Raw genomic sequence first — 18,046 nt, 5'->3', positions numbered from 1 at the left:
AAAGTCCATTTTCTGAATTTTCCATTATGTAACCTATATTGTATATAATGTTATATATAATATATTATAACCTATATAATATAGGCTACACAATTAATAGAAAATTCAGAAAATGGATTTCTGATTTTATATATATATATACACTTGAATTGTAAGAGAAGATGGAAGGTTATTGTATTATACTCTTACCTGAAAACAGGCTGCTTTCAGGGTTGTCCCAGGAAGTCACTGTCTACCTTGATTTCAGCTTGCATGGACATGAGGCTTCCACTGTCTCTTGATAACCCATTGCCATGCAGCTTTCCTGGGGTCAGGAAGTTTCTGGCTCTGAACCACCATGTTCCCTGTTTTTGAGGAGAACAGAGAGCAGCTTCATTATTGACATGAAGGCTGACATTACTCAGCTGCTAACCCATTAGTTATTTTCACTTGGCTAACATAGCCCAAGGAGCTGTGTCCAAAGCTCCTTCCCATCTGCTTACTTTGGGTGGGCTCTTCCTCAGTTTCCTCTTATGCTTTAGGTGAAAGAATCTCCACAGTAAACAGAGATGAACACTCACATCCACAGAAGAGCGTTCTCAATGTTTTCTTCTGCAATCACTTGGTAGAATATATTTACATTCAATATATTTATATGGTCGGGTATGTTTCTCCATGAACAGAAATTTTAAGGACTGCCCCTTTCTCCTTTGTGAGAAAGTAAAAACACAGCCCTGCAACACAACAGTGGTGTGGTAACTATAAGTGATATTACCATTCACAAGTACCTCAATAGTGGACAACTGCCACAATCATTAATGCAACAGTTCTGGAGGGAGGGGCTGCTCATCGCTCACAATGCCAAAGATACTGTGGGCTCCGAGAAATTTCTTTCTGCCTGGCCAGTGTGTGTGTGTGTGTGTGTGTGTGTGTGTGTGTGTGTGTGTAATCTTAATGAGAATGTCTTCAGAGTGACATTTATTCTCCAGTTGGCCACAGTCCTCACTGCTCCTGATTGTACTCCCATCAGTTTCACACATTTACATCACCAGCCTGGCTCCTGAAAGCATTTCTGTGTACAACTCTTGCCCATTTCCCTTTCCCAATGATGATAATCATCATTTATCCCACCATTACACTTCTCTTTGAATATTTCTGAGTGACATTTAGCCTCACTGACTCATGACGATTGTGATGCACTAACGTCTTCTGCAGTGGGTGCTCTGCTAACCCTGGATGAATCAGCCCTGGCCCATCTTGCGTTTGGACTGTTTGTCCTTCCTGTGTTTATAGCTGTAATTTATCCTTGTGGATGTAAAATCTGTTGATACATGTCCCCTTTTACTAAAGTCTTAAAATATTTAAATCTGTCCTTCCAAGTTACTAATGATAACATCCTGTTTGGTTTCCTTTGCAGGGCCAATATATTTGTCTGACTTATCAGCTATTAAAATAGGGTTACATGCAGTGAACTCTGATGAACCATGCCTGTGGAGGTAACAGAGGTATAGATATTCCCCAAATAACTTGCATCAACCTTGGAATATAATCACTCACTTAACCATGCACATGCATTTTAAGGATAATGCATGTGGCTACTTCATGCTCAAGCTAATTCTCTCTCAGGGCTGCCCTCTTGTCAGCATTCCAGCAGCAGACAGTAAGGTAAGTTTACATAATTTTAACTATGAGTTACCACTGGCTGAAATGACTATCATATAGGCCCCAGCCCAATCCACCTCCTCCAGGCTGGGTCTGAACTATGACTTGGACAGGTGTGTGGGCTGAAGAAGGAAGGATGTGTGAAAGCCTCTTGCTATGAGCCTTCCCTCCCACACCCATGGCAGACATCACTGATGGGTCAATGCCTCGTGAAGGACTTTATCAGCTAGTGATATTTACCTGGGCATGAGTTTTCAGGGAGGGGTAACTGTTATTCATTATTCCTTATTTAAATAATAATGATGTGATTTCTCAGAAGAATTCATACTCCTCTAAATTTAAAAGCACTCGAGATGTCAGCTTGACTGCCATTTCCTGCTTGTGCCCCTATGATGAGGCCTGAGAGTAGACACATTCTATCCTCTACACCAGTTCCCCAATTCAGGGGAAAGACCCAGAGGACAACACACTTGCATGAAAACCTTCCCAGCCATGAACATCAAGCAAGCAGTTCTGCATTCATAAAAAGGAACAGAGTTCTATGGACTTCCTGACACACCATGAAAAATACTAGTGTAAAAGAGAGGAGGACCAAGAAAAACACACAGAACAACTGTCCACAGAGGTAATAATGGAGAGAAAAAAAATTAGAAGGATCTAAATGGGTCCTAATTACAGTCACAAAACAGGAATAGTTCCCATAAAAAGAAGTAATCACCAGAAAAAAGGTCTTAAAAACAGGAAATATTAAAGCCAGCATCATATGAATCAATCTAAGAACTGAACAAGAAAGCATCAAGAAAGTCTCCTAAGACATGGAGCAAAAGCAAAAGAGATGAATAAAATGAAGGACAGTTAAGGGACCCTGTGGATTGATCTAGGAGGTTTAACATCCATCTACAATCGTCCCCTGGCGTCTGTGGGGGATTGGTTCCAGGACCCCCCCGCAGACGTCAAAAATCCATGAATGCTCAAGTTCTGTATATAAAATGGTGTCGTATTTGCATACAATCTACGCACATCTTCTGGTATCCTTTAAATAACCACTAGGTTACTTATAATACCTAATACAATGTAAAAGCTATGTAAATAGTTGTTATACTCTATTGTTTAGGAAATAACGACAAGAAAAAAAGGTCTGTACGCATTCAGTGCAGACACAACCATCCTTTGTTCATTTATTTTTTATTTTTATTTTTAATTTTTTTTTTTGCTGGACACCATTAATTAGAGGTACATCTTTTTTACAAAAATATTTTCTATCCGCTGTTAGTAGAACCTATAAATGTGGATTCCATGGATACAAAAGGCTGGCTGTAATAGGAATTCTGGAAAGAAAGAATAGTCAGAATAGAGAGATTGTAATTAAATAAACAGTAGAAAAATATTTCCAGAGTTGACACACAAGATTTCATAATAAAAGGGCCTATCAGTGATCAAGCAGGACATTAAACATCACTGACACACTGAAGACTCTCAAACCTGTGTCCCTGACGTCTCGCTGCCTAGACCATTTGACTATACACTGGCTCCATCAGTCTATCTGGCACATCAATTTAGATAGGTCCTAACAGCACTTTTAACGTTTTTCTCCAAACCTGCTTTCCCCCAGGTCTTGATGCTTTCATTGAATGGCATGCTGTTCACCTAGTTGCTCAGGTGAAAACCAAGGAGCCATCCTTGATTTCATTTCCTTTCCTCCTGCATCCAATTAAGATCCACATCTGATAACATCTCCCCATCTCTATGGCCACATTCTATTCCAAACCACCATCATTGCTTGCCTGGTTGACAGCAATAGCTTCCTAACAGATCTTCCTGTTCCTCCTCTAGACCCTTTATAATCCCAATTTCCATACAACAGTGAGAGTGATCTTTAAAGTGGAAATCAGATCATATTCCTCCGTAGTTTATCCAGAATAAGATCTGAGTTCCTTGCAGGTTCTGCAGGGTCTATCTCCTTTTTGGCTTTCAGACCTCATCTCCTACCCCTTTCAAGCATTGATTACAAATTATCCAGTCACCCTGGCATGTTTCTGTTTCCAGACATCCAGTCCGTTCCTGCCTTGGTCCTTTGGGGTCGTGTTCCCTTTCTGCTAGTGCTCCTTTCCAGATTGCTACGTGGCTCCTTCTTATTATTCAGAGCTCTGCTTCAGTGTCACTTTAGAGAGGCTCCCCACCCCTAAGCACCTCATCGAAATCACCCCCTCATCCTGCACCAGTTTACTGTGACCTATTCCATTCTCCTGTTGTATTTTCTTGGTACTTACTGATATCTGAAGGTTTCTCATCTGCTTATTTGTTCATATTTTATTGTTTATTTCCCACATTAGAATGTAACCTCCATAAGAACAGGAAACTTATGGCTTCATTCCCAGCCTCTAGGGTTCCTAGCAATCAATACCTATAATAACTATTTGTTGAATGAATGAATAAACTTATATGTATCATCACAACATTTTAGAACAGCAAAAAAGCAAGAATAAATCCAGAAAGTTCCCAGGATAATGAAACAGATTACTTACAAAGGAACAAGATCAGAAACCTACCTGTTTTCCTATAAGCAATATTAGTTCTAGAAAAAAAAGTAATGCTACTTCAAGGTTCCAAGAGTAAATGGTTTTGAGCCTAGGATTAGATACCCAGCCAAACTTTCAATCAGATATGAGAACAGTAAATAAGTTTTGAATGTGGACTCAGAAAATCTGCCTTCTATAAACACTTTATGAAAGAATGACTCACAAATGTACTCAGAAAAAAAAGAAAATAAAAAAGAAGAAAATAGAATGCAAGAAAGAGCAATATATACTCAAATTAAGTCAGCATGGAAATAACTAAAAGTGAATCCCAAAATTAAACCTGTGCAGCATGCCTAACAAGTAATTTGTCCAAATTAAAACAAGAAATCAGAAGGTTCAGAGAAGAAAACATCTTCAAAAGAAAATAAGCTGTAGGCTAGGTGTGGTGGCTCACGCCTGAAATCCCAGCACTTTGGGACGCTGAGGCAGGTGGATTTCTTGAGCTCAAGTGTTCGAGACCAGCCTGGGCAACATGGCAAAACCGTGTCTCTACAAAAAGTACAAAAATTAGCTGGGCATGGTGGTGGCTGCCTGTAATCTCAGCTACTCCAGAGTCTGAGGCACAAGAGTCATGTGAACCCGGGAGGCAGAGGTTGCAGTGAGCAGAGATCACTCCACTGCACTCCAGCCTGGGTGACAGAGAGAGACTCTGTCTCAAATAATAATAATAATAAGTTGTAACATGTTATATGATTAAGAAACAAGGAAAATTTTACTGATAAGGGAAAAGCATGAAATAATAGTAATAATAATACAGCATATTCCCCACTCCACTCCTACTTCCAATTGTTTTTCTCCTATTTTTTCTGGTATATTTTTCTTTTTAAGATGTAAAATCAGCTTTATTAAGGTATAATTTACATACAATAAAATGTAAAGATATCAAATGTACAATTCAATGAGTTTTGACAGATGTCATGTACATTGTAAGTATAACTAGGTACACTAGTTGTACTATTTGTACTAGTTGTATACCAGTTGCAACCAGGTGTACTACACCAATCATGATTTTGACTTACTACATCTATATTACATGTAAGTCACTCCAGAAAGTTCCCTTTGGGGTCAACTCCCACTACAACCCACCCCACTCTAGGAAACCACTCACATGATTTTTTTTTTTTTTTTTTGAGACAGAGTCTCACTCTGTCACCCAGGCTGGAGTGCAGTGGCGCAATCTCGGCTCACTGCAAGCTCCGCCTCCCAGGTTCACGCCATTCTCCTGCCTCAGCCTCTCCGAGTAGCTGGGACTACAGGCGCCCGCCACCACGCCCGGCTATTTTTTTTGTATTTTTTAGTAGAGACGGGGTTTTACCGTGGTCTCGATCTCCTGACCTCGTGATCTGCCCGACTCGGCCTCCTAAAGTGCTGGGATTACAAGCATGAGCCACCGCGCCTGGCCCACTCACATGATTTCTATTACTATCTCTTAGTTTTGCCTATTCTAGAACTAATGGAATTATGTGGTATGTAGTCTGTAGTGTCTGGACTTATTCACTCAGCAAGAGGTTTTATAGAGTCACCCATGTTTGTTGCAGGTACCACCTTCTTCTTATAGTTGAACATACATCTATTTCCTGAATATAGCACAATTCATTTTTCCATTTTTGTATTGATGGTCATTTGGGTAGTTTAAGGTTTTTGAATACTATGAATATGAATAAAGCTACTACAAATATTCTTGAGTGAGTCTTACAGTAGATATAAGTTGGAATTAGAATTGTTAGTTCATAGGTCAGGTGTATGTTTAACAATATTTAAAAATGTCCAACTATTTTCCAAAGTGGTTGTACCATTTTCTTTCCAACAGTAATGTATAAGAATTATATTTTCACCAACATTTAGTATTGTCAGTTTTATTAGTCCATTTTCACACTGCTGATAAAGACATACTGGAGACTGGGCAATTTACAAAGGAAAGAAGTTTAATGGACTCACAGTTCCAAGTGGCTGAGGAGGCCTTGCAATCATGGTGAAGGCAAGGAGGAACAAGTCACGTCTTACATGGATGGCAGCAGGCAGAGAGCTTGTGCAGGCAAATTCCACCTTATAAAACCATCGGATCTTGTGAGACTTATTTGCTATCATGAGAACAGCAAGGGAAAGACCTGCCCCCATGATGCAATTACCTCCCACCAGGTCCCTCCCACAACACGTGGAAATTCAAGATGAGATTTGGGTGGGAACACAGCCAAACCATATCATCAGTCTTTAAAATTTTATCCATATTAGTGAGTGTGGAGTGACATATGTTGTGGTTTTAATTTCCATTTCCCTAATAACTTATGCAGTTGAGCATCTTTACAAGTGCTTTTTGGCTATTGCTATATTTTAACAATATAAAAGGCCTTAGATTTAAGTCCTTTATCTATGATTTTTATCATATGAGTTTGCTTTCTGACTGTTGAGTTGTAGGAGTTCTTTAAATATTCTGGAAACAAGTCCTTTATCAAATATAGTGCTGCAAATACTTTCTCCCAGTCTGTGGCTTGAGTTTTGTCTTAATAGTGTCATTTGAAGGTCAGAAGTTTATTTTAAAATCAAATTTATGAAGTTTTTGTATTTAATAATGCCAGTTGTTTTCTATTTTTCTATTTGTCCCATGTATTCTTTGCTCCTTTTTTGCCCTCTTTTTTTGCTTTAAGTACTTTTTTATTCTATTTTACTTCCTTTGTTGGCTTATTAGCTATAACTCTTTATTTTGTTATTTTAGTAGTTTCCCAGGGCTTATAGTCTACATCATTAACATATAGTAGCCTACTTTAAGTGCAATTATACCATTTCACACCTAGCATAAAAACCCTGCAATAATATACTTTCATTTCTCCCCTCCAGGACTTTGTGCAATCGTTGTCATACTATGTATGCATATAAAGCCCACATTGTCACTTATCTTTTGAAGAGATTTACGCAATAAGAAAAAAATTAAAATGCATTTATTTAATATATATGTAGTTACCATTTCAAGTACTCTTCTTTTTTTGTGTGAGCAGATCAATATTTCTATCTGGTTTCATTTTCTACTTCCTAAGCACTTAAGAAAACTGTTCTTTTAATGTGAGTCTGTTGGTAATGAATTGCTTCAGCTTTTGTACATACAAACTGATTTTCATTTTTCTACTCTTAAAAGACATTTTTTGCTGGTATAGAAATCTAGGAAGAATTTTTTTCTTGGAGTCAGTACATTGAAGATATTGCTTCACTACCTTCTCACTTACATTGTTTCTGAAGACAAACTGCTACCATCCTTATTTTTGCTCTTCTATATGAAATGTCTTTTTTTTCCCCTAGCTTCCTGTACAATTTTTTTTTCTTTATCACTATGGGTTTTAAACAATTTAACTATGGTATGTGCCATGGTGTAGTTTTCTTCATGCATCTTATTCCTGGGGTTTGTTGAGCTTCTTGAATCTGTGGGTTTACAATGTACACCAAATGTGAAAAATGTTTGGATATTATTTTTTCAACTTTTTTTTCTGTCCTGCTCACTCTTGTCCTTCAGATACTCCAATTACATTTACGTGAGGCCACTTGAAGTTGTCCCACAGCTCACCAATACTCTGTTCATTAAAAAAAAATATTTTAAATTTTTGTGAGCATCTAGTAGGTGTATATATTTATGGAGTACATGAGATATTTTAGTACAGGTATGCAATGCATAATAATCATATCATGAAAAACAGGGTATCCATCCCCTCAAGCATTTATCCTTTGTGTTACAATCTAATTATACTCTTTTAGTTATTTTGAAATGTACATTTAAGTTATTATTATTGTCCCCTGCTGTGCTATCAAATACTAGATGTTACTCCTTTTGTCTAGTTTTGGTACCATTAACCATCCCCGCCTCCCCCAACACCCACTCACTATCCTTCCCAGCCTCTGGTAACCAACTTTCTACACTCTATGTCCAAGAGTTCAATTGTTTTGATTTTTTTATATCCCACAAATAAGTGAGAACATGTGATGTTTGTCTTTCTGTGCCTGGCTTGTTTCACTTAACATAATGACCTCCAGTTCCACCCATGTTATTGCAGATGACAGAATTTCATTCTTTTTGTGGCTGAATAGTATACCACTGTGTATAAGTACCACATTTTCTTTATCCATACATCTGTTGATGGACAGTTAGGTTGCTTCCAAATCTTGGCCTTTGTGAACAGTGCTGCAATAAACATGGGAGTGCAGAAATCTCTTTGTTATACTGATTTCCTTTCTTTTGGGTATATACTCAGCAGTAGAATTGCTGGATCATACGGTAGCTCAGTTTTTAATTCTTTGAGGGATCTCCAAACTGTTCTCCATAGTGATTATACCAATTTACATTCCCACCAACAGTGTGTGAAGGTTCCTTTTTCTCCACATCCTTGTCAGCATTTGTTATTGTCTGATATTGGATAAAGTCCTTTATCCTCACACCTTTAACTGGGGTGAGATGTTATCTAATTGTAGTTTTGATTTGCATTTCTCTGATGATCAATGATGCTGAGAAATTTATCATATACTTGTTTGTCATTTGCATGTCTTCTTTTGAGAAATGTCTATTCAAATCTTTTGCCCATTTTTAAATTAGATTATTAGATTTTTTTCTACAGACCTGTTTAAGCTCCTTATATATTCTGGTTATTAGTCCCTTGTCAGGTGCATAGTTTGCAAAAATTTTCTCCCATTCTGTGGGTTGTCTCTTTATTTTGTTGATTGTTTGCTGTGCAGAAGCTTCTTAAACTTGATGTGATCCCATTTGTCCATTTTTGCTTTGGTTGCCTGTGCTTGTGGGTATTACTCAAGAAATTTTTGCCCAGACCAATATCCTGAAGAGTTTCCCTAATGTTGTCTTGTAGTAGTTTCATAGTTTGAGGCCTTAGATTTAAGTCTTTAATCCATTTTGATTTTATTTTTGTATATGGCAAGAGAAAAGGATCTAGTTTTATTCTTCTGCATATAGATATCCAGTTTTTCCAGCACCATTTATTAAAGAGACAGTGTTTTCCCCAGTGTTTTTTTACTACCTTTGTCGAAAATGAGTTCACTGTAGGTATGTGGATTTGTTTCTGGGTTCTGTATTCTGTTCTATTCGTCTATGTGCCTGCTTTTATGCCAGTACCATGCTGCTTTGGTTACTATAACTCCATAGTATAATTTGAAGTCAGGTAATGTGATTGCTCCAGTTTTGTTCTTTTTGCTCAGAATAGCTTTGGCTATTCTGGGTGGTCTTTTGTGGTTTCATGTAAGTGTTAGGATTTTTTTTTTCAATTTCTGTGAAGAATGTCAGTAGTATTTTGATAGGGATTGCATCAAATCTGTAGATTGCTTTGGGCCATATGGAAATTTTAACAATATTGATTCTTCCAATCCATGAATAAGGAATACTTTTCCATTTTTTGGCACTAACAGATAGTGCCATACTGTAATACACGGCTCTGTAATATATGGCTTTTATTATGTTCAGGGATATTTCTTCTATACCCAGTTTTTTGAGGGTTTTTTTTTTTATCATGACAGAATGTTAAGCTTTATCAAATGCTTTTTCAGCATCAGCTGAAATGATCATTTGGTTTTTGTCCTTCATTCTGTTGATAGGATGTATCATATTGATTAATTTGCATATGTTGAACCATCCCTGTACCCATGGATAAATTCCACTTGGTTATGATGAATGATCTTTCTAATGTGTTGCTGAATTTGGTTTGCTAGTATTTTGTTGAGAATGATTGCATCAATATTTATCACAGATATTGGCCTGTAGTTTTCTTTTATTGAAATCTCTTTGTCTGGTTTTAGTATCAGGTTAATACTGGCCTTATAGAATGTGTTTTGAAGTATTCCCTCCTCTTCTATTTTTCGGAATAGTTTGAGTAGGATTGGTATTAATTCTTCTTTAAATGTTTGGTAGAATTCAAAAGTGAAGTCACCGTGTCCCAGACTTTTTTTAGTGGGACACTTTTTATTATAGCTTCAACCTTGTTACTTGTTATTTTTCTGTTCAGGTTTTGGATTTCTTCTTGATTCAATCTTGGTAGGTTGTACTTGTCTAGGAATGTATCCATTTCATCTAGATTTTCCAATTTATTGGCATATAGTTGCTCATTGTAGCCACTAATGACCTTTTGAGGTTCTGCAGTATTGGTTGCAATGTCTCCTTTTTCATCTTTGATTTTATTTATTTTGGCCTGCTTTCTTTTTTCTTAGTCTGGCTAAAGGTTGTCAATTTTGTTATCTTTTCAAAAACCAGCTTTTTGTTTCATTGATCTTTTGTATTGTTTTCTTCATTTCAATTTCATTTATTTCTGCTCGGACCTTTACTAAAACCTCTTTTTTTCTTCTAATTCTGGATTTGGTTTGCCCTTGCTTTTCTAGTTCTTTAAGATGAATCATTAGGTCATTTATTTGAAGTTTTTCTTCCTTTTTGATGTAGGCATTTACAGCTATAACTTTCCCTTTTAGTATTACTTTTACTGTATCCCATAGGTTTTGGTATGTTGTGTTTCCATTATCATTCGTTTTAAGAAATTTTTCAATTTCCTTCTTAATTTCTTCATTGACCCACTTGTCATTCAGGAGCCTATTATTTAATTTCCATGTGTTTGTGTAGTTTCCAAAATTCCTCTTGCTGTTGATTTGTAGTTTTAGTCCCTTGTAGTCAGAGAAGAATGCTTGATATTATTTAAATGTTTTTGAATATTTTAAATTTGTTTTGTGACCCAACATATGGTCTGTCCTTGAGAATGATCCATGGTCTGGAGAGAAAAATTTTGCAGCTATTTGATGAAAAGTTCTGTAAATATCTATTTGGTCCATTTGTTCTATCGTGTAGAATAAGTCTGATGTTTCTTTGTTGATTTTTTGTCTGGGAGATCTGGCCAATGCTGAAAATGGGGTGTTAAAGTCTCCAGCTATCATATTGGGGTCTATCTCTGTCTTTAGCTCTAATAATATTTGCTTTATACAGCTTGCTGCTCCAGTTTTGGGTGTGTATATATTTACAATATCCATATCCTTTTGTTGAAGTGACCCTTTTATCATTTAATGACTTCTTTTTCTCTTCTTACAGTTTTTGTCATGAAATCTACTTTTTTGATATAAGTATAGCTTCTCCTGCTCTTTTTTTTGGTTTTCAATGGCATGAAATATCATTTTCCATCTCTTTATTTTCAGTCTGTGTATTTTTGTAGGTGAAGCATGTTTCTGGTAGGCAACAGATCACTGTGTCTTATTTTTTCATCCATTCAGCCACTCTACGTCTTTTGATCGGAAAGTTTAGTCCATTTTGCATTAAATGTAATTATTGATAAGTAGTGATTTATGCCTGCCATTTTGTTATTTGTTTTCTGGTCTTCTCTTCCTTCTTTCCTTCCTTCTTGTCTTCCTTTTAGTGATGGTCGTTCATTTTTTGTTTTATGTTTTCTTTTATGTCTGTGCTTTATTTTGGATACTTTGTATTATTGCTATGTCTTCAGGTTTAATCTTTTCTTTTGCAAAATCTACTCTGTCATTAATTCCATCCATTGTATTTTTTATCTCACATATTGAAATTTTTATCCTTAGAGGTTTGATTTCGGCCTTTTAAGAAATATTATCCATGTCACTACTCAACTTTTTGAACATAAGAAATACAGCTATAGTAAGGGTTTAACACTCCTGTCTACTAATTCTGACATCTATGCCAGTTTTGGGTTGGTTTTAATTTTCTCTTCATTATAGGTCATATTTTTCTACTTCTTTGCATGCTTAGTAATTCTCTTTTGGAAACATTTGTGAATTTTACCATTTTGGGTCCTGATCAGGCAAGCAATTTAGTTACTGAAAAACAGTTTGATCTTTTCAGGTCTTGCTTTAAAACGTTTTAGGTAGGACCAGGGCAGTGTATATTTTGGGGCCAATTATTACCTACTTGAGACAAGACCCTTCTGAAGTATGAGGATCTCTGATTGACTCTATCCTGGCCCTATGTACTGTGTACTGTTCTCTCTAATCCATACATTCTCAAAGATGGCAATATTGCTCCCAAAGGGACAAAATTAAGTTTTTAGGGAAAAAATTTAACTGTGTATGCATAAAGCAAAGGTATACATAATATTTGTATCATATATATATCATATACATAATGTATCACATATACATTAATATGCATGGCATAAAAATTTCATGGGGGAGAATGATTATGAAAATGTCTAAAATGACTTCCATGAGGGTTGATAATTGTTAAAAGGTTGGTTGTTGCTCCAGTTATTTGAGTGGTTCTGTGCTTTGCCTCAGGTAGTGTTCTCACAGGTGTGGTGATCAGTACTCTGCTGGATGCCAGAGGGGCACTCTACAGATGCCTGCTCTTTCTTTGTGTGGCTCTCTCCTCTTGGGTGCTCTGTCCTGAAAACTCTAGCCACCTTGGTCTCCCAGGTATCTCACCTCCATTGCTTCAATTCAGGGGGTCTTCTAGGCTCTGCCTGGCTTTCTCCTTCTTGCATTGTGGCCTGGAAACTCCACGTTATAAGCTGGGGCAATCATAGAGCTCACCCCATTTGTTTCCCTTTTCTAAGTCATCACTGTCTTTCTATGCTAAGGGTCCGGGGTTATGAAAACTATTGTTTCATATATATTTTTTCTGCTTTGGGTTGCTTTATGTGGAAAATCTGTTCTCTACCTTGGCTGAAGGCGGAAGTTAGCATATTCACTTTTGAATGGTACAAGTTTGGTGGCACAGGATCACAAATGTCTCCTTTTTTGCAGGTTTGGCCACACTATTTGTGTAACAAATTAATTCTTATGCAATTATAATATTATAAAGGCTGGTTATTACTTTCCAATTTTAGAACCAATCTTAGAGAAGCATGGAGAGTTTATAGTCACAGAAGAGAATATTAATGCTATCTAGAGACTGCCGATGTGGCAAGTAGAGTAGCAGGTGGTTGGGAGCTAAAAGTGCAGAAGTTTTGGAGGGAAACAATAGAGAACATGAATTTTCTGATTTAACATGGTGGTGGATCAAAGTATGAAAGTCAACAATTGATGCATCAATAAGCAATTTTAATTATATTATTAAAAGTTATTAAGGTAATCCAGTAGAACTAAAATGAAAATGTTCTTAATAGGGATTGGGAATGGAAGGAGAGCAAAGAGAAGAGGTAGTGAAATGAGCCACATTTTTCATCTCCCTTCATGTGATGTCACTATGTCTTTTTAAAGTTGATAAAGCAGAAAGCAGAGGTATAAACATATTATCAATCACTGCACTGTCCATTGTGGTAGCCACTAGCCACATGGGGCTACTGACTTACTGAAATACAGCAAGTGCAGCTGAGAAACTACATATTTTATTGTATTACATTTTTATTAATTAAAATTTAAATTTATAGCAACATGTAGCTCATGCCTATCATATTAGAGAGCACAGATTTAGATGTTTCTATCATCATAGAAAATTCTCTTTTACAGCACTGGTCCAGAGTTTGTGAGATAATTATCAGAAGAATCAAAACCAGAAATTACACATTATAAGTTCTTAGCACTGAGGCTTGGGGAGATGAGGGGAGGACTTTACTCTTCATGTTATACCTCCTTCATGCTTTGAATATTTATTACCTATCTTATATTTTGTTATATGTTCAGAATGCTCACCTTTACCTGTCATCTCAATGGCTACAATGGTCCATTTCCAAAGGATTTTTTACAATGGTTTTTGGTTTAGAGTCTCGTGTGAGATTTTAAAAATATTTTTAGAGGGGAGACACTTGTTCTTATACATTTGAATAGTAACATCTAAACATAAGTTGTTAAACTGTTGATCCCTACTTTCTACCTAACATCTAACATCTGTGGCTTTGAATAAATACATAAATATTCTAGTTGATAAAGCTGAATTGCTCATTGCCTTTACTTAAGTACTCTATGCTTTGATTTCTCTGATCCTTAAAAACAGCTAAGTGTTTCCTTGACAGTAAAAGTCAGAACTTCTCAGGGAGAGGAGGAGGGCATTTGTTGGTGGCATCTGAACATCGCCATGTAAGGAGGCGTTGGCCATGCTGTTTCCCATGGGGAGTGGGAGAAGGGCAGTGTGAGGGGGCACATGCACTTTTTATATTTACATTTGTCAGCATTTGACTTTTTTTGGTAACAATGAGCATGTACTTCTTTTGTAATTAAGTAAAATGAATGCAAAGTGGGTTAAATATAATACAACTAAATGGTTGGCACTAATCTTTTAGGAAAACAAGAACAAACTCCCTAACAAGGACTGCCAAGCCCTCCCTGAGAGGCCCCGTGCCCTTGAAACTCCCTCCACACCCTCTCATTTTCCTTCTCTGCACCCCAGTCTCACTGTCCTTTCAGGTCCTCAAGCAAGGCTGCGCTCCCTCCTGCCTCCGGCCTTTGCAGAATGCTGGGCTCTTGGTCTAAATTGCCTAATTGCTTTCCACTCTTCTATCCCCTACTGCTGACCCTTTTTTTTTGGGGTGGGGCAAGTAGGGAGAGCATCTTTGCCTTCAGGTCTCAGCTCAAATACCGCTTTCTCAGGGAAGCTTCCACAGTAGACTGTATTTTCCAAAAATAGTCTTAACATCTCCTATCCCATATCATTTTCCACAATGTGACCTTGCCACCCTCTGGTCGAGTTCTCCACCCCCTTGGACCTGGGCAGGACCTAGCGACTTGCCTAAACAATAGGATGTAGCAGCAGGGACATGCCGAGGCTTCTGAGGATAGGCCTCCAGGAGCCTCAGGAAGAAAAGCTACTTCCACGTGGGTCTTTGGAATGCTTGCCCTTGGGACAATCCCTCTCCGAACGCAGTGTCCTGCAGTGAGGGGTCCAAGCCACATGGAGAGACCTATGCAGATGCTCTGGTCCACAGCCCCAGATGAGCTCCCTGCAGTGGCTGTACTAGCTAGTGAGCCAGCCGGCAGTTCAGCCCAGTCACATAACCAAAGCCCCTGCTAACATCTGCCAGCGCCTGCACAAGAGACCCCAAGTAAGAAAACTGAGGTGAGCCCAGTCGACACACAAAGCCCCAGACATGAGAACAAATGACTGTTTCAGGTTATAGAGGTTGGGTTACAGAGCACTAAATACTCCCTCCATCTTCTCAAGAGTGGTGAGGCCCCGTTAAACACCCTCATGGTCCCACCTATCAATAACGAATGGCAACATTACAACAAGTCCACTGCCAGCTGGGTGCTGGTCTAAGTGCTTTACAAACAACTCATAAGACCCTGTAAAGGAAAGCAGCACTAAACAAAATAATTCCACAATTACAGAGGTAAGGTAGGTTAAGCACACCTCCCCTCAGCACTCAGCTATGAAGTGATGGGATGGAACCCAGGCAGCCTCTCAGTGGGGCCTCTTCATAGCACTTTCCATAGTTTTAATTGCACCTATACCTTTGGAATTATTTGAATAAATGTCTCTCTCTTCCCAATTACACTGTGAGTTCCATGGGGGCTGGGACCATGCCTGTTTTTATCCAGAGTGAATCCCTGGTGTCTAAAATGTGCTAAATAAAATCAGAGTCTCAGTGGCTTCTAGAGAGTTCATGTATCGCATTTAAGAAGAATAAAGCTGGGCACAGTGGCTCTCGCCTGTAATCCCAGCACTTTGGGAGGCCAAGGTGGGTGGATCGCTTGAGTTCAGGAGTTCGAGATCAGCCTGGCCAACACGGTGAAACCGTCTCTACTAAAAATACAAAAATCAGCAGGGAGTGGTGGTGCACCCCTGTAGTCCTGGCTACTCAGGAGGCTGAGACAGGAGAATCATTTGAACCTGAGAGGCAAGAGTTGTAGTGAGCTGAGATTGCACCACTGCACTGTAGCCTATGCAACAGAGCGAGACTGTTTCGAAAAAAAAAAGAAGAAAATGCCAACTGCCTCATTATGCTTTACAAGATAGTACCCATCTTGTAGTTTAGAGGATATATATATATATATATATATATCTGGAATTCAGAAGAATGGTTGGGAATAGAGGCTTTGGAGCAGGCAAAGCTGAGTTTAAAGCCTGACTTCAGCACTCCGTGGCCTTAGTTACGTTAACTAACCTGTCTAAAGTCTTCATTTCTTCATCTGTAACATCAGACAAGTACTTTGCCGGTTGTTGAGAAGATGAAATGGTATGTACAAAGTGTCTTGGACACAGTCCTCGGCTCACAGCCCCAACAAAGAGTCCCACTGTCAAATATTAGAAATAGAAAATTCTTACAACTGACAGCAAATGTTAGGTCTGTTCACAGCAAATATTGGCCGAGACATGAGCAACCACTGAACCTGTAGACAGATATATCCAGCTTAAGTATTCTTCCTCATTGGATGGGTAAATCAGAACTATGCTGTAACTGCACTAAATTTGCATTTATAACTTTTTAAAATGCTTGACTGAAGATTCAACAAATTCAAAGTACCACAACATACTAAATGAGGCCACATGGCAAAGACTGCATGTGGAAACATTTGCAAGCTGGATGGCTTTTCCCATTCAGTGCTTCACAGACCAACTCCATGTGGGTGAGGAAGAGCAGCCTCCCTAGGGGCTGCCCACCACCCTGCCTAAGCACTCTGCCCCATGCCCTGGTTCCTGGGTCACACCTGCCCGAAGATGGTAAGCATTTGTGTTTAGATGGCTTCTTTCCCATTGTTTAGAAGCCATGCCTGCTAAAGGCAGAAAATAGACCAATGCCTGCAAGAGTTTAAGTAGCTGAGAGGATACACTGAATATGTATACGCAAAGAGGAAGCAGAATGTACTTTGTGTGTTCCTAGAGGCCTCAGGATTTACTCTGTGGGACTGACATCAACATAACTGTTGGAAATGTGACACTGGGCTTGATTGCAGTGTGATGTTTCATTTCCTACTGAATTGACCAGGTGTTTTCCATGATTTCTGTGCATTTTTGTCCAAATCTGAATTTTCCTGTGTCCTCAGCAGAGACTTACCAGTTGTTTTCATGCTACCTCTGATTGTATATATTCCTAATTGGGAATAATGCAGTTTGTGTGAATGTGTGTGTGTCTATAGTATGCCCTATGTATGCATTAGTCAAATGCACAAGGAATTATTGGTATTTACAATGAGTAACTTATATGGATGCCCCCCCCACCCATTTATGGGATGCAGATAATGGGAGGAAGCAAGCATGTTACCCCTGCTGTTGCTACAACTTATGCAATCCAGGAGCAGGGATCTCACTATTATTTGAACTGCGGGGGTTATAATAAGGCCTCCACAGGTTCAGTCCAGAGTGGCTCAGTCAGTCCTTTGTAAGAAAAAGCTGTTTATAAAGGTCCATAAATCATAACCTTGGCCCTTGCCAGTTTAATGAATGTTTTCTGTTTCCATATGAATGGGAAAAAAGAACAGAATACCTCAATTGGCTGTGAATTTGTGCTCTGCTGATACGAGTCATCATCCTCGAGGAAGGATGGTGCATTTACTGGGGGAGGATCTAGATAAACAGGAGAAACGCTGAGGCTTTGGGAACAACTCCCGACAGGCATGCCTGCTATTCCCATCACTTGGCTTATTCCTCTGATGAGATGGGTCAAAAGGTTGACATTTTATCATGGAAAGGTGGAGCAAACCCCGGGCTGGGATCAGCACCAACACTACCTCTAACAGACTTTTTGACATCAGGCAATGCATTTTTTATTTTCATCTGCAACTTCGGCATCTGAAAAAGAAAGTGTAGGACTGAATGATCTCTCAGACTCCTTCAACTGTAAAATTGTTGATTCTAAGCCTGTATAAACTACAATAAATTACATGTGTCTTGCTATCAGTTATTCAAATCACATATTAGATAATGCCTGTCATTACTAGAAATGTAGAAATATTTTTCCAATTTCATTATA

The 18,046-nt window shown here is 38.3% G+C and overlaps 1 protein-coding gene across 1 annotated transcript in view; it reads right to left on the bottom strand.

The window, feature by feature from the left end:
* Positions 1 to 2,793: 2,793 nt before the first annotated feature.
* Positions 2,794 to 18,046, bottom strand: part of PLCL2 (phospholipase C like 2) — a 222,629-nt gene continuing 207,376 nt past the window's right edge. Inside the window, exon 7 of the transcript XR_008660523.2 lies at positions 2,794 to 16,370. The gene's annotated coding sequence lies outside the window, so the exon portion shown is untranslated. The remainder of the gene's footprint in view (positions 16,371 to 18,046) is intronic.

The sequence above is a fragment of the Symphalangus syndactylus genome, chromosome 10 (genome assembly GCF_028878055.3).
Source record: "Symphalangus syndactylus isolate Jambi chromosome 10, NHGRI_mSymSyn1-v2.1_pri, whole genome shotgun sequence".
Classification (NCBI taxonomy): Eukaryota; Metazoa; Chordata; class Mammalia; order Primates; family Hylobatidae; genus Symphalangus; species Symphalangus syndactylus.
Note: the sequence above shows the minus strand (reverse complement) of the source record. Positions and strands in the feature narration are given on the sequence as shown.